The following is a 26380-nucleotide window of genomic DNA, read 5'->3' on the forward strand; positions in this document are numbered from 1 at the left end:
GTTTTTGTTATTTGACCATGATAACTGCAGCAGCTCATGTTTAAAAATGCATTTCACAAAACAGTTGCTGAGTGTCCATGTAAAATCAGTCTGCCACTTCCTACCTTGAGGCTATGGGCAAAATCTGTAAGGCTTAGTAGCTTAGTGTTGGAAGCCAAAATGTCTAGTAAACAACAACAGGCAAAAGGAAATGATTCAAGGCTTTAACATAATCTTGTGGTTCAAATAACAACATTTATAAACTACTAGAAACTTGTTCTCATGGTTGATGTTACTATCTGATGACAGCCCCGTAATCGTTCTGTGTTATCTATTATTCTACTAGTATTTGAATATTAATATCTTTTTTAAGCTATGTCGTATCTTTTACCTCGAAATAAAAACATTAGTTTTCAACTATGAATCCAGAAATTTGAGAAGGCTCTTCGAGTCCAATGCATAATTGTGTGAATCACAAGGTGGCAAGTAGTTCAAACCACAACTGTATGAATATGATTTGTGTGGTTCATGTGTTATCTTGACCATTGAAATCTCAGTATGACATGTAATTATTGTATAGAGATACAGTTTCTAATCATATTGATGGTCTGAATGGTCCACTCCTGTATGTAAATCTTCAGGCTGTGATTTAATTTTCTTAAATCTGAGTGTTTCTGTCACCTTTTGCCATTTCAAGGATAATGCACAAAACAGTACCTAAATAAAATTGCATTTATCATCTAGCATCTAAAATTGTATTTAATCACTAAATAGGTATCTGTTTTATGTCCAGCTGTGCAATTTGTTTTCTTTTGTTATATTGCAATTCACTACCTTGAAGAGTAAGTGGGGACCACATAGTGTCAGTAAAGGATTAACTAGTTGATATCACCTTGTATTACTCATGCGCATCACTGGTACAAGAATTTTATTTCAGATATTAGCTCACGTTGTTGATTTTATGACCTCTGGTTTTTGATGCAGTTGCCAGCGGGGATAGCTTTTCCTCTATCTGTTCAAAACCTTTCACCATCCTGTAACCCTCAATGTATCTCTTATCCCTCTCTCTTAATAACCTTTCTCCATCCGAGTCAAATTCTTCTTTCCAATACATGTATAAAGGAGGGTTTTGTTAGTGGTTTTGTTTCTAAAACTAAAATGGATTGCAGTCCGCATTCCCTTTTAAATTTCTTGCCGGCTGTGTGGGCCTCCAAGATCTGTATGCTACAGTGACTTCTGGAACCAGAAATCAATGCCACTGTTGGTGTGCCAACACTGAGTGCTATACGCAGAACCTTAGAGTGGTTGCGTACAGCATTAAAGGAACGTTGTGTTTGGGTTACAGTTTCCGTAGAGAGAGAAAACACTTTTTTTCAAAAGGATATATATTTACTGGTGACTGGTACAAAAGGATTTGCGCAAGATTTCTCATAAAGCTTTTAACAAGCATTCTGAATATTGGCTAAACATCATTTGATAGGTAACCAATACACTAAAACTAGATTAAAGATATGTATTATTAATTGCTAACTTGTTGATACATTGTAATGGACTTGTAGCAGAATTGGTTATAAAATTGTGAGTTGGTCCTAAGTGTAACAAGACTTTTTCTCCCTGGCTGACCAGGATAAATCTTCCTCTTGCTTTATAAATGAAGTCTCATCTCTGAATCAGCTCAGCATATTTGAATGGACCCCAGTTACAAGCTATCTTCTGTGTCTCCTTGATCTTTACCTTTTGAATAAGTTTTTAATTTCTTCAAACCATGAATCCATTCTCACCAGCATTCTGCCTGGGTGGTTAATTAAAATCAATCCTTTTTCTCTACTTGGCATAGCAGCACTTGTTGTGGGTCATCTTCCCCAAATCTCTGTCTGACTAACTCTGAGAATTGTTGAGCCTGGTCACAGCATGACCAGTTGCCTGCTTTTTTGCAATTGGATATTAAAACCTGCATCTTACTTTTCAATTAGTTTTGACATGGACCTCTGTTCCAATGGTATAAAAGAGGCCCATGAATTTTGATCGAGTGACTGTGAAACAGTGAAGTGTGCCATTCGTTGGGGGACTTGCAGCTGGTGATGTTTGCTACTCCTGAGCTTCTCAGTGGGCCAGGTCATGAATGGATCATGTCAAGGGTGTTGATGAGTGCTGCAGTACATCTTATAGCTGGTCTGCATTTCAGTTCATATACACAGGTTGAAATTAAGTAGTGGAATGTTTCAGATGATTGATAGCATGCTGATGGAGTCAGTGCCTCTACAATAGGCTGAATGACTTCCTGCAGCGTAACAGTTGTGAAATTGTTGAATCCACTGTATCCTATAGGAAATGCATCCATCTAGGCAAGTATTCTGTTTTGTACTAATTATTTTTTGCTTGATACAGACGATTATTGTCCACCACCTGTGTGGCATAAATGTTACTTGCCACTTATCACCCCAAGCCTGAATATTGTCTTGATGCACGTATTAACTGAGGTATTGCAAATGATATTGAACAGCCTGCAATCATCACCAAACAACTTCATTTCTGTTTTATTTATAATTAATGCTCACTGCTTCCCATGTTGTGGCACACTCAGTGCAACAAAAGGGGGATTGTATATTCTGTGGTATAATCTGTTCACCAAATTGAACCATGTTTTAAGGCTGTAAATAGCCAAAAGCTTGAGGTTGTTTAGCATTTCAGTTGCTGTTGACAAGGGGGTTTTCAGGGGCAAGTAGACTTCTGGATTCAGTTCAGACTGCAAACAGCTGAAGCCACAGAAAAAGGTCCGTTCTGTTTTTTTCAGCTCAGGAGGAGATTATTGTATTATGGCTTTAATATTTTTGAGCTGAAAAATGTGTTGCTGGAAAAGCGCAGCAGGTCAGGCAGCATCAAAGGAGCAGGAGAATCAACGTTTTGGGCATAAGCCCTTCTTCGGGAATATTAATATTTCTTCTTCAGGAATTTAATATTTTTGAACCTTTTGAAATGTAATATTCATTATGTATTGTTGACTTGCAAACCACTGAAGCACAACATATAAAGGATCGGGAGTGTTGTCTTTAAGATCTTTTGTGAGGCTTTAGAAGTATTGTTTTTTGATGTCATGGTGCTGCATATCTGTGTAAATAGCACACTGTGGGCAGAGTTGCCTCATCCAACTCCTACATCAGAGTCTGGTATATCTATGACTGCCATGGAAGACAGTATTTTATATTAATGTGTAATAAGTAGTTTACTTTGACAAATTTGCAACATAGCTCATGACTTTGGCTTCTCCTTGACCAGTCTGTCTTGAACCCAAACGCATACTGAGGCATCCAACTATAGCATTAAAGATGGTACCAGTGACGGGAGACATTGCCTAGAAAGTTGCACCAGCAGTGAAGGTCAAGAAACAGATGTGAGATTATCAGGGGAGAGAGAAATTCAAAAAATCTATTATTTTGAAGAAATGATCAGCTCAATTTTCAGACCAGAGTTTTCTAAGTCACAGAGTTGAACATCGAGCTGCTTTGAAAGAACTGAAAACTGTAAGTGCTGGAGAACTCTGGTCTGGCAGCATCTGTGACAGAGAAACTGAGTTAATGTTTCAAGTCCACTATGACACTTCCTCAGAACTCTGAAGCATAAACTCTGTTGCTTTGTTCATGCTGCTAGAACCTGCTCAATTTCTCCAGCATCTGCAGTATTTTGCTTTTATTTGCAGTTACTGAAACATTACTGAATGGAAACTTCTCCAGAGAAACCAGCTGAATAATGTAGGTCTAGAAGTGCCTTTCACAGGCATTAATAGGGGAAAGAAGCTTTAAAGGAGCTAAGAGAAGTTAAGATTCTTAAGGTACGTCCTAAAAAGTCATTGTTTTTCTTTTTCGGTCAAAGAATGAGAATCGTTACTGAAATTTAAAAAAAAATCAAGGCCCTAATACTGAAATATTTATTATTTTTAGTTTTATTAGACAATTAAGTTTTTTTTTTCAATTTTACTCATTCAGAATACAAAAATTGTGAGCATGATTGTCCTGTAAAATTCTGCACAAAAATATCGTGGGTGCAGAAGAACTCAAAGAGACATCTTTGATGCAGTCAAAAAATAATTGAGTCTTTAATGCAGCCATTTGAGAAAGTTCTGCCCACAGATATTTGGAAATCTTGCAGTTATCTTGGGCAAATAATGTCTTTATTCAATGATATGCAAGTGCCATATTGGTGAAAGGACAACCATCTGATGAAGGATCAGTGCTCTGAAAGCTAGTGCTTCCAAATAAACCTGTTGAACTATAAGCTGGTATTGTGTGATTTTTAACTTGGTGAAAGAAAGCCAAATTTTACTTTGAAAACAGAATTTAGAATGGCAAGAGCTTTCAATCACAATGATCATTAAAGCAACTAGAACTAAACAACGTACTTAAGAACGACAATATTTTTGAAATCAAGATTTTTAGGAATAGAACAATGGAATAAAATTTGCCGGTACCAGTCTTACTGCCACAAAAACTTGAAGGCTTGAGATCCATTTGATTGATCAGCAAATTAGCCGAAGTGGAGAGCACAAATCCTAAGATTTCAAACAGCTTCAGTTTAGGACAGTAAAGAGCAGGTTAACACACTTCTCTATCAAGTAGGAACAAAATATACGTTCATGCTTTGGAAGAGAACTTCGAAGAACGCATCAATCCTGCAAGAGAAAATAAAAATATAAGACGTAGGAGCAGGAATAGGCCATCTGTTCCCTCAAGCCTGTCCGTCATTCAGTAAGATCATGGCATTCCACGGACTCAACTCCACTTACCTGATTGCTCATCATAGCTTTTTGAACAGTATCTGGCTTTACCTTAAAAAATATTTAATGAGGCAGCCTCACTGCTCAAGGAATTCCACAGATTTCCAACCCTTCAGGAGAAGTTGTTCCTAAACACAGTCCTACATCAGCTCCTCCTTGTTTTTGAGTCCATGCCCCCTAGTTCTAGTTTGACCCACCAAAAGTTGCTGTTCTTAGACAGCTTCTTTGTGTTGAAGGACAATAACACATGGAGAGACTATTTTGTTTTTTCCTTGGGTGAGTAACAACAATATCTGACACTATAATCGAACAAAAGATGTATAATCCCCTCGTAATTCTCATGCACTAATACAGTTACATCGCCACACATTCCTTCAGTCAGATTGATTTAAATTTCTGATTTAGTGGTTGCCGATCGAGAAAATGCAAGAACACCAACTTTTTATGTATTGTTTCTTTATCAGAATTTTCCTGATCTACACATTGAATGAAGTCAAAGACTTGGGGAGAAGAGATGAGAAAATGTGTTGTAAAGTTGTTAAAATATGTAATCAAGGTAGCTCAGTAGATTGAGAATGTAAATAACCTTGGGTGAAATCTTTTTGATGGAGGAAAAAAAATGTTTGTTTGGACAGAGTGCTGTGCAAGGGTTTCAGGATCCTGGAGCAACCTTATGATGTCGAGGATCGACAAGTAAATGATGTGGTGTGATCAGAGTTAAAATGTGCTTTAGAAGAATAAATCATGCCACTACACTGGCCTAGAACTGCAGGTAGTCTTAAAAGCATGTGGATGTGAACGTGTGAATATAAGATAGGTTAGCATTTAATGTAAATGCCGGATCAGAACCTGTATGTGATTACAATGTATAACATGATTTAGTACGAGGGTATTATGCAATGCCTTACATCGAAGTTAAAGGCAGAAGGCACTTGAATTCTTCTTGACCAGTTTGTTTTGACCCCAAATTCATTATGTTGCTTCAAACCACATGGTAAAAGGAGCATCAGCAGGCAGAAAAAAAGGATTATTTGTGAAGGACATTGTTGCAGCATAATAAAATACTGACATGCATTGCCTTGGCTGATCTCTGATTAGTAGTATTTTGTATTTGGGAAGGTATCTGGTATTTGTTGGTATCTTCTGAGGGCTGATTTGGAGAGAGAATTACCAATGGGCTCCTTGTGCATGCTAAATGTTTGCTGGCCAAAGAATGGGAGCAGGTCACTCAGTGAGTCTCTCAGCTGCTTGTGTTTGAATTTTTAAGAATGCGGTACCGGTGTTTTTTTTCCAATCTTGAATTTAAAATCGAAGCACAGCTTGCATATGTTTTGCAAAGTTGGAGAAAATAGCAATTGCATTAATGTTAACAGTGCGAGTAGAATTTGCATTCCTTGAGTGTGGGTAAAAAAATACTTTACCTTCCAAATAATTGCCTAAGCCACTCATTTATTGCATATTATCAATAACTTGGGGATAAGTTGCAAGTACCAAGCAACACATGGGCTTCAGACAGTGCCCTGATTAGAACATCTGGTCATCAAGCAAACTTACCACCTCGAAGAAAGGTAGCTCAATCAAACTTGAGTAGAGATATTTTGATGAAGAAGTGTTCTTCAAGGACACCAGGGACTGATCTGCTTCCAATGTTCCCCTTTTTGTGGCTGTACTTGGCAGGGTTTCAACAAATGGAAGTTATGAAGGGTGAAGGACCTAAGACGACAGAGAGATCATTGCCACTATTGAGACAGCAGAATGCATATGTACAGATTTTCTAGTGTTGTGGCAGGCCATATGACAGTGTGTGGAAGTAAACAATCTTGTCATGAATTCCAATATGATCGATGGTCTGATTATAGCCATTCTTCAGCAGTAGATTTTTTGTCGCGTGTCGGTGAAAAGGTGTTTTGAGACATTTGAGATTTGGATCTTGGGCAGGCAGTCTGACTCTCCATTACACAATAATTTTGTTCAGTTACAATTCTGACACCAAGACTTTTTTCAAGTTTCTTTTCCACGTGACAAATCTTCAGTTGCATCATGTTACAGGAAGTTACAAATAGTGCAGAAGTTACTGATTACAGCAGAGTCTGTGTGCCAACTTTTAAGAATGGCTGAGATAGATGTTAGGGAATCAGGGCAAGCATGTGGGATTAGAACTGCTGTTTGTGTGGAGCATTGGTATCAATGTGAGCTGTTTAGGCTAGATGGCCAATTGAAATTTCAGTTTATTTCTTTGCAAGACATCATTCCAAGTGCACCTGAACGCTGTTAACCAGCAGAATTGATTAGAAACAATATTTATAAATGCGTAGCAAAATTCCAACTTAAGTTGAATGTGATCACCTACTAAACATTGAATCCAATTAACCTACATATATAATTGTGTGCTAAGTGTTTTTAATTCACTTGGTGGTGCATGTTTGTGGGGGCAGAAGTGACTTGAACCCAGGCCTTCTGCCTCACCGTACCACTGTGCTGCAAGAGCCTGCTAGGTAACTCTACAAATTAGCAAATTAATCAGGATTTATCAATGCTAAAGCAAGTGTTGTAGGTTCTGGAACTCTGAAATAAGTATTGAAACATTCCAGAGGTCAGGAAGCATCATTAGAGAGAAACAGAGTTAATGTTTCATCTCAATAACCTTTTATCAGGATTTATGTAATGTACACTTTTTTGTATATAACACCTCAGAATCTGCTGAAAATGTTATGTCTGAGCTGGCATTAAAACTTGCTCAATAGTGTCAAAGGTTATCATTTGTTTTAATGTTCATGGTAAAATAATTTTGAATATTCTTCATATATGTCCTTTTGGCTTTTAGCTGCATCTGAACTGCTCTAGATCTTTTATCAATATAAGTTCACTTTTTTCCATTGATAAGAAAGTGTTTGAATTTGTCCATTTGTGTTTGAAATAATATAATTGTTTAATGTTAAAATATATTTAATAGAAAAATTATCCTCCGTTTATTTCCTCACCAAAGCCAGTTTGTTAGGCCTTAGGCAAAATGTAAAGAGAACATGCAACATCAGAATTTTGTAGTCTTTTAAATGACATGCTATTCAATTAAATTTTGATGCATTTAAAGGGCTATTTATTGAGGCTCTCCATGTTATAATGCTCCCCTGGTGTGAAGAAATGGCTGATTTAGCATGAGCAATGCCACAGAAGATATGCAGGTATATTAATTAAATTGTTGGGACTGAGCATGATTTGTTAATTGTGCTTCTTTACTTGGCTGAAATTAAAAATAGCAAAAAAAGAAGCATCTCCCAAAAGGAAGTATGTTTGCATTTCAAACATTGACTTAACTTCATTCAGTCAAATCCAAAGGTTATTTTTGCAAACTTTTAGCCATCATTTGTCTTTTATTTTAAAAATTATGCAAATAATGTAAGTTTTATCTGACAGCACATCATCTAGTTTTGTTAGAAAATTGACTGATTTGCATTTGAATACCATCATTTAACTTTTTAACTTCAAAACATTGATCTGTCTCCAAAGCCTAGGCATGAAGTTGGTCTTTTTCCCAGAGACAGCATTTTGGCCATTTCAAGAACTTCCTGGAACACAATAGTAATGTCAAGTGCAATTGGTACAATTGGTTTTAGAATTAGAATGGAGAATGCAAGAGCACAAATGGTAATTTTTGTATGTGCCAGAGCTGAAGCGTATCATTTTGCAGTTTGGGCACACCTTTATATGAAGACTATTGAAAACTATTCTGAGCATGCATTGTGGATTTGCCAAGCAGCGTCATCAAGGGTTACTCTACTTGGAGAAAAAAGCAACCTGAAGTATGGCGACTTGCCCTGTTGGATCAGAGAGGTAAAAATCCAAGAAATTGAAGCAGAGGCAAGTCAGTTGGCTCTTCAAATTTGTGGTGCCATCCTCTGTGACCATGGTTGATCTGATTGTAGCCTCAACTGCACTTTCCTACCATAGCCCCTTTTATCTTTTGACTTGTAGATAAAACATCTGCATAACTCAACACTGAATTATTCTTTGATCTGCCTTGCACTGCTGTCTGAGCTAAAGAGTAAACAATCCTATGAGAACAAAATTCCTCTTCACCTACATCTTAAATGAGCGACCTTTTTATACTTGAGCTGTGCCTTCCAGTTTTAGATTTTTCCAGAAGAAGAAACATTGCTTCAGCCTACACCCTTTTTGGGGCTCCTCATTTTTTTTGTGTTTCAAGTATATTATTTCCCATTCTTTTAAACTCCATTGAATATGGGGACAATTTACCCATCCTTTCTTGATAAGACAATCCCTTCATCTCACGAATCAAGTTTGTGAATCTTCTTTAAATTGCCTCCTTAAATAAAGGTCACATTTGTACACTGAACGTTCTATATAGTCTCACCAATGTCCTGTACATGTGTAGCAAATTCCTTACTTGTACACTCTATCTCCTGAGCATAAATCCAATATCCTCTTGGTCTTCCAAATCCCTTGTCAGTATGCCAATTTTTAGTCATTGGGATATCTTATGGCACAGTGGCCATGTCCCTGTCTCTAGACCAAGAGGTCTGGCTTCAAGTTTCACCTGCTATGCAGCTGTGTCATAACATGTCTAAGCAAATCATATTTTTTAAAAGGTTCTTTTTCAGTTTCTCTACCAGGACACCCAATCTCTCTCCTGCAATATTCTGCATTCTCTCTCCATTTGAATACTATTTTTGCCTTTTTAACCATTTTACCAAGTGAATGAGCTTAGTTTGTCACACCTATATTTCTATTATTCACTTCACCTACCTGTTCCATTTAAGACGACTTCTCATGCTTTCTGACTTCTCCATGCCTCATTAAAAGTCTAGGATGATATACTCTGTCCCATCACTGTTGATCATAAATAGTTGAGGACCCAACATTGATGACTGTGGCATTTAATAGTTAGCTTGGCAATTTGAAAATTTGATCCATTTACCCCCAGTCTCTGTTTTCTGTTAGACATGCAATCCTTTATCAGTTTTGAAATATTGCCCAAAACACCACAAACTCTTATGCAGTAGCTTTTTTTTTAATGTTGCATGTTATCCAATGCCTTTTGGAAATTCAAATACAATACATCCACCTTTATCCAGTATGTTTGTCACTTAGGGACATAGACTGAATTGTTTATTCCCATTCCTGCTGAGCCTGCTCCACCATTCATTTTTTTTTTATTTTTCTGTACTTTTAGTTATGGACTGAAAGGGAAAAGGACTGTTTTAAAAAACCAAGGACTGTGGAAAGAATTACTACACTTCTTTTGAAAAGTAAGTTCGGTGATGTTCATTTTAAGTGCTGTTTACACTGTGATTTGTTCCAGCAGTGGGACAGATGAGCTGAAGCCAGGAAACATTTATGAATGGAGGTTTGTTGGCAATGGGTGGCTGATTGATAATGCATTGTTGATGATTGATATAGGCCTTCTGCCTGCCAATAAATGTGATTGGCTTCCCAGCTTCTGGGTGAAGATGTTTGGATAAAAGCCACCAGACCTCCAACAAAAAAAGAACTGTCCTTTTCTCTGCAGTAAAAGACATCTGAAGCCTGATTATAAAGCAAGTTTATTTCCCTCACCAGTTGCTGTAAACAGTAGCTCTTAACCAATAAGTCAGACCCTTTATAAGAGTGAGCCATTCACTCTGTGTCCCACAAAAGTAGGTAGAAAGTACTTAATGAAAGAAGATTGAGGAACAACAAGTAAGTGAAAAGGATCATCTCCGTGAATCCTGTAGACCGGGACTGTTGAACTGCCTTCCCAACCTTTCCTTCTGCCCATGACCCCCATTTTTATTTTGTCTGTCTGTGTCTCTGTTTAGGATGGATTTAATAAGGGGGTTAGAGACTTAACTAATAGTTTTATATGTCAACTGCCTATCATGTTTATTTGTAGTGAGAGTAATTATTTGTAATAAAACATAGAACCTTACAGGACAGTGTACGCCCTTCGGCCCTCGATGCTGCGTCGACCTGTGGAACCACTCTGAAGCCCATCTAACCTACACTCTTCAATTCTCATCCATATATCTATCCAATGACCATTTAAATGCCCTTAAAGTTGGCAATTCTACTCCTGTTGCAGGTGGTGTGTTCCATACCCCTACTACTCTCTCTGATTTAAGAAACTACTTCTGACATCTGTCCTATGTCTATAACACCTCAATTTGAAGCTATTTCCCCTCCTTCTAGCCTTCGCCATCCGAGGAAAAGTGCTCTCATTGTCCAACCTATCTAACCCTCTGATTATCTTATGCCTCAATTAAGTCACCTCTCAACCTTCTTCTCTCTAATGAAAACAGCCTCAAGCCCCTCAGCCTTTCCTCGTAAGACCTTCCCTCCATACCAGACAACATCCTAGTAAGCCTCCTCTGAACCCTTTCCAAAGCACGGTGGCACAGTGGTTAGCACTGCTGCCTCACAGCGCCAGAGACCCGGGTTCAATTCCCGCCTCAGGCGACTGACTGTGTGGAGTTTGCACATTCTCCCCGTGTCTGCGTGGGTTTCCTCCGGGTGCTCCGGTTTCCTCCCACACTCCAGAAAATGTGCAGATTAGGTGAATTGGCCACGCTAAATTGCCTGTAGTGTTAGGTGCAGGGGTAACTGTAGGGGAATGGGTCTGGGTCGGTGCGCTTCGGCGGGTCGGTGTGGAGTTGTTGGGCCGAAAGGCCTGTTTCCACACTGTAAAGTAATCTAATCTAATCCTTCCTATAATGCGGTGACCAGACCTGTACACAATTCTCCAAATGTGGCCGCACTAGAGTTTTGTACAGCTGCAGCATGATCTCATGGTTCCGAAATTCAATCCCTCTACCAATAAAAGCTAACACACCTTATCAACTTGGATCGCAACTTTAAGGGATCTATGTACCTGGACACACAGATCTCACTGCTCATCTAACCTCATACTCTGCATTTCTGTTACTCCTTCCAAAGTGAATCATCTCACATTTTGCTGCGTTAAACTCCATTTGCCATTCTCAGCCCAGCTCTGCAGCTTATGTCTCTCTCATAATCTACAACATCCTTTGTCACTATCCACAACTCTACCGACCTTCCTGTCATCCACAAATTTACTAACCCAGCCTTCCATGCCCTCATCAAGGTCGATTATTAAAAATGACAAACAGCAGTGAACCTAAAACAGATCCTTGTGGTACACCATGAGTAATTGAACTCCAGGCTGAATATTTCCCATCAACCACCGCCCTCTGTCTTCTTTCAGCTACTAGCCAATTTCTGATCCAAACTGCTAAATCACCCTCAATCCCATGCCTCTATGTTTTGTGCAATAGCCTACTGTGGGAACCTTATCAAACACCTTCCTGAAGTCCATATACACCACATCAACTGCTTTAGCCTCATCCACCTGTTTGGTCACCTTCTCAAAGAACTCAATAAGGTTTGTGAGGCGCGACCTACCCTTCACAAAACCGTGTTGACTATCCCTAATCAACTTATTCCTTTCTGGATGATTATAAATCCTATCTCTTATAACCCTTTCCAACGCCTTATCCACAACCGAAGTAAGGCTCACATGTCTATAATTTCCAGGGTTATGTCTATTCCCCTTCTTGAACAAGGGAGCAACATTTGCTATCCTCCAGTCTTCTGGCACTATTCCTGTAGACATTGACGACATAAAGATCAATGCTAAAGGCTCGGCAATCTCCTCACTGGCTTCCCAGAGAATCCTAGGATAAATCCCATCTGGCCCAGGGAACTTATCTACTTTTACACTTGCCAGAGTTACTAACACCTTCTCCTTATGCACCTCAATCCCACCTAGTCGAGTAGCCTGGATCTCCGTATTCTCCTTGACCACATTGTCTTTGTCTTTTTCTAGTATTCATTTAGTTCTTCCCCTATCTCCTCTGACTCCCCACACAACTTCCCACTACAATGCTTGATTGGCCATAATCTTACTCTAGTCATTCTTTTATTTCTGATATACCTATAGAAAGCCTTTGGGTTTTCTTTGATCGTATCCACCACTGACTTCTCATGTCCCCTCCTGCTTAGGTCTTTCCTGGCTAAGAACAAAGAGAGAGCTAACTTGTAATTGTCAAGTGCCTTAACTGAGCCATCACATCTCATCGGCACATAAGCTGGCTTCTTCCTCTTGACAAAAGATTCAACTTCCTTAGTAAACCACGGCTACTGCGATTGACTACTTCCTCCCTGCCAAACCGATACATACTTATCAAGGACCCGCAGTAGCTGGTCCTTGAATAAGTTCCTCATTTCAACCTTGTCCATCCCCTGCAGTTTCCTTCCATATCCCATGCATCCTAAATCTTGCCTATTCACATCGTAATTGCCTTTTCCCCCAGTAATAACTTCTGCCCTGCGGTAGTTATCTATCCCTTTCCATTGCGAAAGTAAACACAATGGAATTGTGGTCACTATCACCAAGTGCTCACCTACCTCCAAATCTAACACCTGGCCGGGTACATGGGGAGATTTTCTTTTTAAAAATGGCAACCTGCTTTTGTCAACCTGGGTCAAAAAGACAGTTAAATTGGGGATTTTTGTGGACTTTTATGAAATCATTAACTTTTGGAAAGCATTCCTGGAGTTATTACAATGTGCTACCCCAGTGAAGTATAACATCAACAGGTTCAATATCTTTTCCCACTCCGACTCCAGTATCCCTTTCCATCATTAATTAATCTTTACTTGAAACCTAATCAGTGATGGAGCTTCCACAGGCAGTTGAATATGGAATTTCTAATATTCACAACTCTTGAAGTACAAGAAATTTCTCCTCACCTCAATCCTAATTGGCTTCTTGGCACTCTATTAAATTTGTGAAACACGGTTCTGCTTTCATACTATAAAGCAGATTCAGTGTTTTTTTTTCATGTATTTGTTAATATCCTGTAATACACTCTCATGGATTCTAGCGTTTTGCAATGACAAACGTTAGGCTAACCGGTTTATAGTTTCCTGCTTTTTGTGTCTCTGCTTCAGAGAATAGTAGCTTATATTTGCAGTAAGAAGATGTTTTGCAGCAAAATTTAAAATAATGATGTGTTTGCTCGAGTGAATCAAGAAACCCTTCCTTTCAGGTAAGGTCATTGGAGATGAGGGGTCACCAATTTAAAATTATGAAGTGAATGAATGAATGTGGCTGAGGAGATTTTTTTTTACTTTGTTAAAGATGGACAATATTTTGCCACCGGCAATAGTTGTAGCAGAGAATGGGATCATTTTAAAGAAAGATAAGCATTTAAAGCAGTAGAAGATGGAGTGAAGAAAGCAAAACAGTGATTAGTTGTAGACTATTGGATTGGACGTGCCAAATATCCTTCCACTGAGTTGCAGTGTTCTTCTTCTGTTTGCTAAGAACAACCAATTAAAGATGATCAATCAGTCAAATATCCCTTCAAAGTTCTTTCACTTCATTATGGGCCAGACCAAAGTTTCTCAAAACATATTAAGATAATCTAGAATCTAACCTTTTCCATTTTCTTAAGGGAGGTGTTATGGTCTTGATGCAATTTGATCAGTCAAACTACCAGGCTCAAAATAAAATACACCTTATTCGTACACTATAATTAAAATGCAGGCAAAATAAAATAGAAAACTTGAATAACTTTATCGAAATATTGAAATAATATGTGTTGACTACAACTACTGATTAACTGTTCCAATATAGTAACATTCCATCAACACACCCTTGGCAAAGGCAAATTCAGTAAAACAGATTGTCTCTCATACAATTCCAGCATTAGGAAGGGAACCCCAGCTTTTAGCTGTACCAGAGAGAGGAATATGCAATTTCAAATCCCAGTAACTAATCCTGAAGGCAAAAACAAAAAGAAATCCTGGGTTTTTTTGGGAATTTGGCCCCATCCATTCAAGCTGCTTCTATTGTTCCAACCTTTAATAAAAGAAAACCCAAGGCCACAAAAGCTGTTTACGTTATTGGCTTTGGAGCTGACTGCATTCCGCCTCTGTCTCAACCTTTCTTCATTTATATAAAAAAAAAGGTAAAATTGTAAAGACACAGGGTAAATCCTCCTGCTAAACTTAAAACCAGCAACACAGAAAAGATTTATCCTGTGCAGCAATCTGCAAAACCTTAAGTGGCCAAGAACTATTTAAAGTAAAAATTAATAACTTTATTTCTTAAAGTATAACAGAGAATAATTAATGAACAACTATTTACCATTCCTTACTCTAATCTATCTGTTACCTTCCCTTCTATAATACTAGTCTGATAAGACTCCCAATTAAGATTTACAAAACAACACTTTTTATCTCAAAACCGGGCAGCTTTTGGTTCTTGCCTTCAGATCTTCCTGTGTCTTCTTTTGGTTAGGAATTTCTGCTCTACAGTTACTGATCGAAAAAGGTGCCTTTTTAAGAGAGCTTTGTTTTCAGGCAGTCTGTTTACATGCTAGGTTGTGGCAGTTCTCCTCTCAACAGTTTAATTTTCCCTGGCCTTATAAACCAGGGCATTGGATTGTGTCATTGGCCCTCAAGATTGAATCAAGTATATTGTCAATCTTGATTAGAGTTTGATCTGTTTCGGGTATAATTTTAAACCGATTGGCCAAATTCAAATTGTTTTTGTCTCCAGCCAATGAACTAATTGAGTTGTTCGACCCAGTGTTACATTATTACCTTTTTGAGAACACTGTCTCCGGTAGTTCTGCTTTTAACTCTCTTCAAGGTATACCCACCCCTTCGTAACAAAATACACTTCTTAAAGTCATAGTATTGTCACAACTTTCTTCGGGTTCATATGAGATTGTAAAATATAATATATATTGTTTTATAAAAATAAAAAAGATAGAATGCTTCAACAAAATGCCATAAAAGTTACCCAGTCCCTGTTCGAAATACTTCGCTTTTTTTTGTCCTCTTGTGATGTAACTTTTTTTTCTCCAGGTCCGAGGTTTTCAGTTCAGCCCCAAACTGTCCTCTGTTGTATTGAACTTGCTAATCTTACCTACCGCAGGCAAAACTGATCCCAGTGCTCTTCTTGCAAGTCGGGGTCATTTTCAATTTAGTAATTTTCCAAGTGATCTGATGCTTGTTTGTATTGTATTTATAGACTGAGGAATTGCGAATGGAGTGAAAAGGTCAAGCAAACTAGTGAGAATGGATTCTGGCCAGGACTATTTGCCAAGGCTGGGTCTAGCAATAATTCTTGGCTGTCTACCCACCTTGCTATGGAAACTTGTGTTTTTCTTTGTCCACTGCTTCAATGGCGTGGACCTTCCTCCACAATCCTGTAATTCCCTTTTCCTCTGTGAATACAGAAATTTGTGGACAGGTAGATTTTCCCAGCTATCGGAAGTTTGTAAGTGGCGAGGATGATCTAAATTTTCCTTTTTATGCTGCTTCCTCTCAAGTTGTACTTGAATAATGACCATAAAGGGATAGACCAGGTTGACAGCTAAGTAGCATGATTGCACTGCAGAACCGATTAATCTATATGCATTACATACAGATCTTGTTTATTGGAACAGTTTACAGATGGTTTATATCACCTGAAGTCAAGAACAGTATAAATATAATGTATAACTCATTTCAAAGGAGCCAGTGTGGCACAGATGAAATGTCTTTACCTCTAGGCCAGAAGGTTTGTGTTTAAGTCCCACTTGCTATGGAGGTATGCCATAGCATTAGAAATTAACCATGTTACTCATTTTAAATGTTTGAGGTTGTTAACATTACCTACTCAAGCTGGTCCCGCTCTTAAAACTAAGGCATGTATACGATTACATGTGCTGTCAGTAAATGTTTTGTAAATTATAGGGTGCACTTGGATATTGTGGAGGAATATCATTGCAAAAAAGAAAGCAACTGTTTTTTAATTACATTATGCATGGTTCATGTGATTAGTAGCAATAGATTAGACCAGGTACTGCTGGAAAGAGTAAATGCATGTTTATGGCATTCTGTCATTTCCTCAGGATATCCCACAGTGCTCTAATGACTAATTAATTACTTCTGAAGTCAAGTCATTATGGTTTTAGAAAATGCATATGAAACTCCATAATCTCCACATGTATAACACGACCGAGATGTCTTGGTGAGTGAATGTGCGCCAAGCAGTGATGCCAGGTCTTCGCAACCTTGCAGAGAAAATGACTCTGCAGTGTGATGTCATGGCTCGCGTGCTCCTGTCACTACTGACGTCACTGCTCCGAACAGAACAGACAAATTGCTGTTCCAAAGAAGGCTAATACAAGTTGGGAAAGGTTAATAGATTTTCTACGCTACTATCCTTTTAGCAAAAGAAATTCAAAAATGTTGCCATGTGTCACAATTGCCAGCATGATCAGTGTAAAATTCAGTGTCGATTTTCCTCGGCTGAACTAAGGGCAAATCCTCTCTCTGTTTGTTGAAAGTTTTGTGAGTGTTTGTGCATTGGCTATACCCAGATTTTGAAATTGGTTTGAAGTCTTTTGATGATCTGGCATTAAGACATCTTACCGCTTCAGAGATTTACTCTGTGGGAGACATATTGAGATCAGCGCGTTTTGTTCTCAACCACGTTCAAAGCATGTATAAGAGAGCGTGGTGCTGGAAACGCACAGCAGGTCAGGCAGCGTCCAAGGAGCAGGAGAATCGATGTTTTGGGCAAGATCCTTTCATCAAAGGATTTCCTGATGAAGGGCTTTTGCCCGAAACATCGATTCTCCTGTTTCTTAGATGCTGCCTGATCTGCTGTGCTTTTCCACCCCCACACTCTCGACTCTGATCTCCAGTATCTGCAGTCCTCACTTTCTCCTAACATATTTGAGAGTCAGTTCTTAAGAGAAATTTTCTAAAGCAGAAAATATTAGAAATTCTAAGATCAGTAGAATCTGTGAAGAAAGAAATTCTAAATGTTTCACATTCATGACCTTTCACCAGAACAGGCAAAAGGTTATAGGCCTAAAATGAAAGCTGCTCTTTTTTTTTCTCCATCGCAGCCGCGTGACCTATCTGGTATTTTTAGCATTTTCTGCTTGTGTTTTAGACTTCCAACATCTGCAGTATTTTGCTTTTGAGGCAGTTCTGAAGACATGTTCTTCTGCTCGCGATCACAGCTGCAAATTGTGGCAAAATTAGTTCTGTTTTTGTCATACATCCAAACCTACTCTGGAATTGAAACTTGGTGTAGAGGTAAATATATCTTTTCAATGTTTTCCTACCATTAAAGCCCTTTCAACATGCTGCCGCAAGCTATTTGAACCAAAAGCAAGATAACTACTTCTGTGAGGCATGGAACAAAGAACATCTACAAAGCTTTCGCTGAGCAGCAGAAATATTTACAGTGAATTTGCAAAATGTGTGTAGAACTGAAAGCCATTTGGAGGCAAATAGTAGAATTTGCATTTGAGCAGGCTGCCAAAATAGGAACCTCCACATCATTTCATGAGGTCAGTAAAGCTCTCTCTTACTTTAAATAGAGTAATTAAAGTACAAATTTTAACCCGTGCATTAATAGTTACTGAAAGGAGCAATATTTGTCATAACCCGAGCAGAGAATGTGGAGAACTGTTTCCCAGTTGTATTTTCCCAACAACTAACATGGCTAAAAGTGGTCACTCAGGTCATTTATAGTTTGAAAGTCCTTTTGTGCAAATTAGCTGTTTCATTTATCCACGTAACAGCTAAAGATTTGGCCTGTGAAGCCCTTCATGATATACAAACACGAGATATGAAGTGAAACAGCACAAGTTTGGGTTGTTCTTAAAGTATTCATTTAAATGCAGTTTTGAGAATGATGCATTGCTGGAAGAAATATGAAACAGGGCTTAATACTCAATGTACTAATTGTGGGGGGCTTTAGTCTTATAGATTGGACAAAGGTGGTCCAGAAGATGAGTTTTTGCAATGTTTTTGCTATTTTCTGTCATAATACAATCGAGAACCAGAGGGAATAAATCTTATTTTGAATAGAGTCATTATAGCATAGAAACAGACCCTTTTGGTCCAATTTATTCGCACCAACTCGACATCCCAATTTGACCTCGTCCCATTAGCCAGCATTTCACCCATATCCCTCTTAAATGCTTCCAATTCATATACCTATCTAGATGCCTTTTAAATGTTGTAATTGTTCTCTCCTTCACCAACTCCTCTGTCAGCTCATTCAAGCAATGCACCTCTGCATGAAAAAGTTATCCCTTTGACATTTGTTACATTTTTCCCTTCTCCCCTTAAACCTATGCCCTCAAGTTTTGGAATCCCTCACCCTAGGGAAAAGGCCTTGGCTACTCACCCTATCCATGGTCCTCATGATCTTAAAAACCTCTATAAGGTCACCCCTCAGCCTTCGATTCTCCGGAGGTAAAATGTCCCAGCTTCTTCAGCCCTTCCCTATAACTCAAATCCTCCAGTCCTGGAAGCATTCTTGTAAATTATGTCTGCACCCTCTCAAGTTTGACCAGATCTAGTATTATGCAAAGAGACAGGTTTAATTAGTAACCTCCCACCAAAGGTCTTCTGGGGGAAAAGTGATCACAATGTAACAAAATTCCATATGAGTTTGGAAGCAATGTTTTCCAGTGCCAATTGAGAATTGTAAATCTAAACAAATTAACTGCTTTGGTATAATGGGAAAGCTGGCTGTTGATGGCATAGAGTGAAAGGTTTGTTTGTTACATAACTTCTTGCATATTGCTTTTCTTTTGGGAATAGTGGGACACAACTGGAAGGATTAGCAGGTTGGTTATCAAGAATTCTGATGTTTTGAAAGCTGCTTCTGAGGGTAGAAAGTCTGGAAGTGGGACCTGAACCTAATGTTTCTGGCTCAGAGGCACAGTTCTGACCCAATGAATTCTGGAGAGTTAAATGGTAAATAAGCAGTGGGAAATGTTTAAAGAAATTATTTTTTAAAAATCGCTTAAAATGCCTTTCATGACAGATGTGGGGAACAAAAGCTAAGCAATAAATGGCTCTCCCTGGTTTAGTCAAGAATTTAAGGATACTATCAAAATAAGAGACAAGATTTGTCATATGAAGAATAGTAGTAAGCGTGATGATTGGGTATTTTTTAGAAATCAGCATTAGGCAACTTAAAAGTTGATGATGATAAATAACAAGTCAACAAATCCCCATGATCTGATGGCCTACATCTTAAGGTTTCAAAAGGAAGGTAACTGAAGAGATAGGGATAGATTGATTACAATTTTCCAAAGTTTCCTAGATTTTAAATCAGTCTTTGAGGATTGGAAGTCAACAAGTGAAGAACTAGTATTAAAGTGAGGAGAGAAGAAATATTGGGACCTATAAGCAAGCTAATATGATATTGTGATAATCATGTTTTGAAAAGATTTGTAGCTCAGGTTGGGGTTCTGGATGCAGGTTTGCTCGCTGAGCTAGAAAGTTTGTTTTCATTGTGATAATCTTTGTCTGATAGTGCTGCTAAAGCATAAATTTACACAATCTGCAGAGGTAATAAAAAGAATTCTAAACGAATGCCTTACTGTGGCTGCAGAAGGGTGCAAGACTGTTTAACATTGCATCATGTCCTGTGATGATGGTATTCGTGACTGTTTCATGAGCATATCACAGGGTAAGACTTATCCTACAGAAACAGTCATCACAAAAATACTGGAATCTACTAATAAAGTCAGCAGAGTACATTGAGCAAATCATTGTATGGTCATGGTTAGAATGGTTTTATGAATGGGAAATCAAATTTGACAAATTCATTGGAGTTTGTTTTTTGAGAATGTGACTTGTCGGATCAATAAAGAGCCAATCGATGTGATACAATAATATTCTGAAAAGGTATTCAAGTGCTGTTTTACAAAAGACTAGTCGACAGGAAATGAGTGCATTAAGTGGAGCTGCAATGAGATGGTTGGTTAATATGTGCAGGAGGCATAGAGTAGGAATTTATGTGGCAGTTTTAACTTGGTAGCTGTGATAAATGGAGTGCTGCAAGGATCAGTGCTCCTGTTGGTTATTTATAAGCTATATTATTAACTTAAAGAAACTGACAACAATGTTTCCAAATTTGCTGATAAAGTTGAGTGGAAATGCAAGCTAAGAGGAGGGCACCAGGAAATTGTAGAGAAATATGGTCAGATGAGTGGGGAACAAGGTGACAGGTGAAAGATAATATGGGGAAGTGGGAAGTTTTTCATTAAGATAAGCAGAGCAAGAAAGTGAATATTTTTGCATGGTATGGAACTTGTAAATACTCATGATCAGACAGACTTGAATGTACTCTTACAAAGAACACTAAATCAGCATGCAGATACAGTCAACAAATAGGAAGGCACATGACAGGTTTTTTTTCCTGGGAAGAGTTTGGGGACATCTTGCTACAATTATGCAGGGCTTTGATGACACCAGTGCTGGAGTACTGTGTCCAATGTACTCAGAGAATTACATACTTGCATTGGAGGCTGTATAGTCAAGATACTCTAGCTTAGTTCTTGGAATGAGAAACTTCTATGTATGTTGAGAGGCAGAGTAAATTGGTCTTGTGCACTCTGGAGCTTAGAAAATTGAGATGTGATCCCAATAAAACGTGTAACCTATTCCAATGGGGTGTGACAGGGTAAACATTAAGATATTATTTTCTTTGGATGTGGAAGCAGGAAAATAGGCACAGCCTCAGGAGTTAATGTTAGTTAATTGGTGCTGAGGTTGGGAAAACATCATCATAGAGAGTTGTGAATCTTGGGGATCGTCTACACCAGACGGCTGTGAAAGCTGCATTACTGAGTATATTTATTTGAATACAATCCTGAAAGGACTTGAGTGGATCCTGAAAGGATGTTTGCTGTTATAGAAGAGACCAGAACTAGAGGACACAATTTAAGAGCAAGAGATTTTGCTTTTAGGGTGGATAGGAGGGGAAGTTTTGTTTTGGGAGGGGGTGGGGGTAGCTTTAATTGGAAGAAATCCCTTCCCCAGAAAACAGTAATGGCCAAGTCATTGATATGGTGTAATCAGATTAGCCTTAGTTTATAGTGGAGCAGGCTCAAGATAATGAGTGACCAACTCCTCATTTTTTCTGTGTTCATTTGTTTGTGTAAGATGGAATTGCAGTCCTCTTATAATGATAACTCAAAATATTCATTATAGTAGAGTCCAAGGATGTGCAGACTTGGTGGATTAACCATAGTAAGTACAGGATTACGGGGATGGTTTACAAGGCTGGTGCTGGGTGGGACGCTGTTCAGAGGGTTCAATGGACAAATTCAGTGGGCCAATTCCCCTCCTTCCTTACCACAGGGATTCTCCGATTCTGATTGGAATTTCTAACTTCATTGTGGAAGGGTTTTCCTCGTACCAGATTTTGTGGATAGAATTAGTGCGTATTCTTGGTATTTTTAATTCAAAGGAATACTGGCTATCGACGACCTGGATCTTGCCACCTCCTCCAATCATTTGCAGCCGCATACAAGAACACCAATCAGGAGCAGGAATAGAACATTTGGGTCCTTGTATCTACTCTGCCATTTAATAAGATCATGGCAAGCTGATTGTAACTTCAAATCCTCGTGGCCTGATAACGTTTAAATCTCTTGCTTATCAAAAATCGTTTCACCTCTGCCTGAATAATGTTCATGGACTCTTACTTCTACGACCTTTTTCAGGACGAATGTTCCAAACACTCACTCATGTTGCCAGAGGAGAAAAAAATCACCAAATGTTTGTTTTAACTTGGTTTCCCCTGATTTTCAAACAGACAGGCCTATTCTTGATTCTGTCATAGAGAAGACATCCGCTCACATGTACTCTGTTGAGAACCCTCAAGATTTTATCTGTTCCATTGAAGTTGCCTCTTACTACTCGAAACTCCACTGGATTCTATCCTAGCATGTCCAACCTTCCCAAAAGACAACCAATCCATTCCAGGTATTAATCTAGTAAAGGTCAAGTCACCATAGATCTGTAAGCTGCTCTCAGAGGGAGGTAGAACTGGTGATGGTTTACCATGCCTCAGGGAAGGGGAGAGGTTACAAAGGAGGATCCGTCATGATAACCTCACCAGAACCCACACTTGGTGTCAATCTGCATTGCCAACCAGCCATCCAGCCAACTGAGCTAACCAGTAAATGTTCTCTGAATTACCTGGCTCTAATTCCTCATCCCACCCACTCATTGAGCAGATTATCAGCATGTTTGGCTTCTACTGTTGCCTTCATTCCCTTGACTGAGTATGGGATGATTGTATATCATGTTCCCAGTGTTCACTGATAGGCTTAACCAAAACTAGCCCCTTATTTCCTTAGCTGCCAGAGGGTTTTTTTTGCTGGGTCAAATGCATTTTGCTAATGTTCAATAGTTTATCATTTGGTGTGGTCAACAGTAGTTTAGATCTGTAGTTGTGACGTCATGTTGCCTGTACATAAGGTTGATGAGGCCATTTTTGGAGTAGTGCATACAACTTTTGTTGCCCTGCTCTCGGAAGGATGTTATTAAACTGAAAATTCTGCAGAAAAAATTTACAACCACGTAACTGAGACTGGAAGGTTTGACTTGGAGGAAGAGACTGGGACCTTTTTCCCTGGAGCATAGGAGCCTAAGGAGTGACCTTTATAGAGGTTCATAAAATCATGAGGTGAATGGCCAAGGTATTTATTCCAGAACAGGAGAGTTCTAACACTAGAGGGCATAGGTTAAAGGTGAAAGGGGAAAGATTTAGAAGGGACCTGAAGGACACCTTTTTCACAAAGGGTGGTGCAAGTATTGGAATACACTGCCAGAGGAAGTGATGGAGGCTGGTACAATTGCAACATTTAAGAGATTTGGACAGATACGTGGATTAACGTTTAGAGGGATATGGGCCAAATGTAGACAAATGGGAATAGTTCCGTTTAGGAAACCTGTATGGCATGGATTTGGGCTGAAAGGTCTCTTTCTGTGCTGTATGACTCTCTGCCTCCTCCGTTGTTATTCTCGAACCTCGGTCATAGGAGTCACGCAGGTTAAATCCAGATCCTGGTGGGAGAACGTAACGTCTAAAATGCTGAGAGCCATCTGATACAGAAGCTAGCCATTCAGCTCATCATGCTAGCCTCCATGCTCCGAAAGAACTTCGAATAGTTCCACTCTCCTGAAGGCAGTTAGTTATATTTTCTTAGTCTTCTGAACAAAACATGTCTTGTTTTCTTTCTCATACATGTCCTGATTTTTGAACTGTTGGGTGTTATCTCTTTTTTTCACTATAACCCATTTTTGTATTTGTTGATACTTTTTCTGTGGTTTGTGCACCTAGTTCTGGATTCTTTCAAGGTCATATTTCTAATTGCCCAGCCAGTGTTTGGGCAATTGTAACATTGTATCATCTCAAATTGTTAACTTTTTTTTGTTGAATTCTTATGTAGCAGATACCTATTTGTCCATGGCCAGGCAGAACCGAAATTCAATAAACATACTTTTAAAAATTCATTTGTCGGTTTTAGGTATCACTGGCTATGTCACCACTTATCGCCCATTCCTAATGACCCTTGATAGGGTGGTGATGAGCTGTCTTGTTGAATCATTGCAGTCCAAATGCAGATATACCTACAATATTGTCAGTTAGTGAGTTTCGGGACTTTGACCCAATTTTGACTCCTTTGTTAAAGCACAATGACTTTGCATTGCTCCCATGTAGGGCACCTATTTAGTCCTTGCTTTAACTTCAGTCTTGTTGCACACCAAATTTTGTAAGACCAACAAATACAGAATTCCAATGTATACTGTCGTCCAATTTCCCCCCTTAGTCGAAGCAAAATGCTCAGAGATGCAATATAGTTTTACCTCCTCTATCTTTATTCCAGGCCCTGGAGGAAGAGAGAACGATCACCCGTGTGCACAGAGACATGAGTTCTCAGTCTTCTCTCTCGAACAGCAGTTTCTTAATGAATTATATAGTCATTTTACAGAGAGGAGCATCCAGATAAGGCAACATACATATTGATTGAGTGACCACTACAATCAGCGAGCATCAATAGTAAAGATTAAGCCATCTGTTACACAGTGAATGTTCACCTAATGAATACTTTTCACCTTGTTAAACTGACCTTACATACTTAATGCTTCCAATATTGTTAAATGGCTCTACATAATGAATGCTTTTCCACCTTGTTAACCTATTACCCTTGCCTCCAGCACCCCATTGTTAACTGCTAGTTCTTCTCTGATCTGAGTCATGCTCAGCTGATCCTCTTGTTCCACAAAACTCAGAACTTAACTCTTTCCCTACACACATTCTCATTCTCACCTTTTATCATTCCATGACAACCATCTAGATGACACTACCAGCTGTCAAGACACTCATAGTCAGTATTTAAGTTATTGATACACAACATACAATGATTGTACCAAACATTATTAGTCCATTACATAAATAGAGTTTAAAGAATGCTCCGATGTACAAAAGTTCATTAGTAAAGTTCTTAAACCCCCAGTGATTGGTGTCCACTCCATCGCCTCCAAGTTGACTGGAAACGAGCCAATTCTTCAAAACCACCTTCAGTAAAGTCCAACCTGAAAACAAAAGTCAGTCTGTCCTTCTGTCTCACTCCACAGAGAAATCTGAATTCTTGGATAAGGGCAGTTAAATACTTCGCAAAACTGACGAGACTTCCAACCTTGTAGACATGCTTCAGATGGAGGATAGTGCACATCTGATTGTGCAGTGCAGCAGTTGCAATTGCAGCAGCAGGCTAGGTGAATGCAGCATTCTTTGCTGCTTCTGCTCCCACTCTGCTGTTTAAATGTTTAAAAAAAAGCCAACTGGCTGTTTTGATCTTAGCTTGATCAGTGAGCCTTCATATCCCTTAAATGATTGAAAGACAAGGTAAAGCTCACGTGGTTTAATGTCCATAGGAAGGCCACTGACAAAAAGCACACCGACCTCCCCTTCATTTTATTAGCTTCTTTACTTTTTGTGCTCATGATTGAGGAGCTGATGGAACCTGTTGAATCAGGTTGTGGAGGGATGGGTGGTGGTTCGAAGGCATGCCTCACCTGTGAATGGAGAAACGCCAGTGATGATATTAGCTGCTGAAAGTATCTTTGCATTTCTTCTCTCATTCTTTCCATGCCAAGGTGGTTATCAGTATGAAGATAGTCACACATTTAACTACACTAAATTGTGTCTGCCTAGTTCAACAATCTTTGAATCCTTGAAGTCTGTTACTCTGTTCACTATTTATGACATTATCAAGTTTTATACAATCCATAAACTTCTAGATTGTACTGCCTAAACAATTCAGTCAATTATAAACAACAATCATTGGTCCTGAAATCCACTTCTCAGGGGATCCCATTCAGGTTATTCACAAATTATTTTCCTTGAATAAATTGAGACTTTGCTTATGTGAAAGTTAACTAGGAGAAAGTGAGGACTGCAGATGCTGGAGATCAGAGCTGAAAAATGTGTTGCTGGAAAAGCGCAACAGGTCAGGCAGCATCAAAGGAGCAGGAGAATCGACGTTTCGGGCATAAGCCCTCCTTCAGGAATGAGGAGGGTGTGTCAAGCAGGCTAAGATAAAAGGTAGGGAGGAGGGACTTGGGGGAGAGCGTTGGGAATGTGATAGGTGGAAGGAGGTTAAGGTGAGGGTGATAGGCCAGAGAGGGGGAGGGTTCCTAGGTGGAAGATGAGGCGCTCTTCCTCCAGGCGTCGTGTTGCCATGGTCTGGCGATGGAAGAGGTCAAGGACCTGCATGTCCT

At 39.0% G+C, this 26380-nt stretch overlaps 1 protein-coding gene across 8 annotated transcripts in view; it reads left to right on the top strand.

Moving 5' to 3' along the window:
- Positions 1–26380, top strand: part of plagl2 (pleiomorphic adenoma gene-like 2) — a 142477-nt gene that overhangs the window by 56973 nt on the left and 59124 nt on the right. For 5 of the 8 annotated variants that reach the window (XM_087994850.1, XM_087994845.1, XM_087994846.1 and 2 more), the window contains exon 2: positions 9942–10017. The exons of the other annotated variants lie outside the window; for them this stretch is intronic. The gene's annotated coding sequence lies outside the window, so the exon portion shown is untranslated. The remainder of the gene's footprint in view (positions 1–9941; positions 10018–26380) is intronic. 8 annotated transcript variants of the gene reach the window in all.

This window comes from Chiloscyllium plagiosum, unplaced genomic scaffold, assembly GCF_037043375.1.
Source record: "Chiloscyllium plagiosum isolate Xiang-an unplaced genomic scaffold, Cpla_swu_hap1 HiC_scaffold_15, whole genome shotgun sequence".
Lineage (NCBI taxonomy): Eukaryota > Metazoa > Chordata > Chondrichthyes > Orectolobiformes > Hemiscylliidae > Chiloscyllium > Chiloscyllium plagiosum.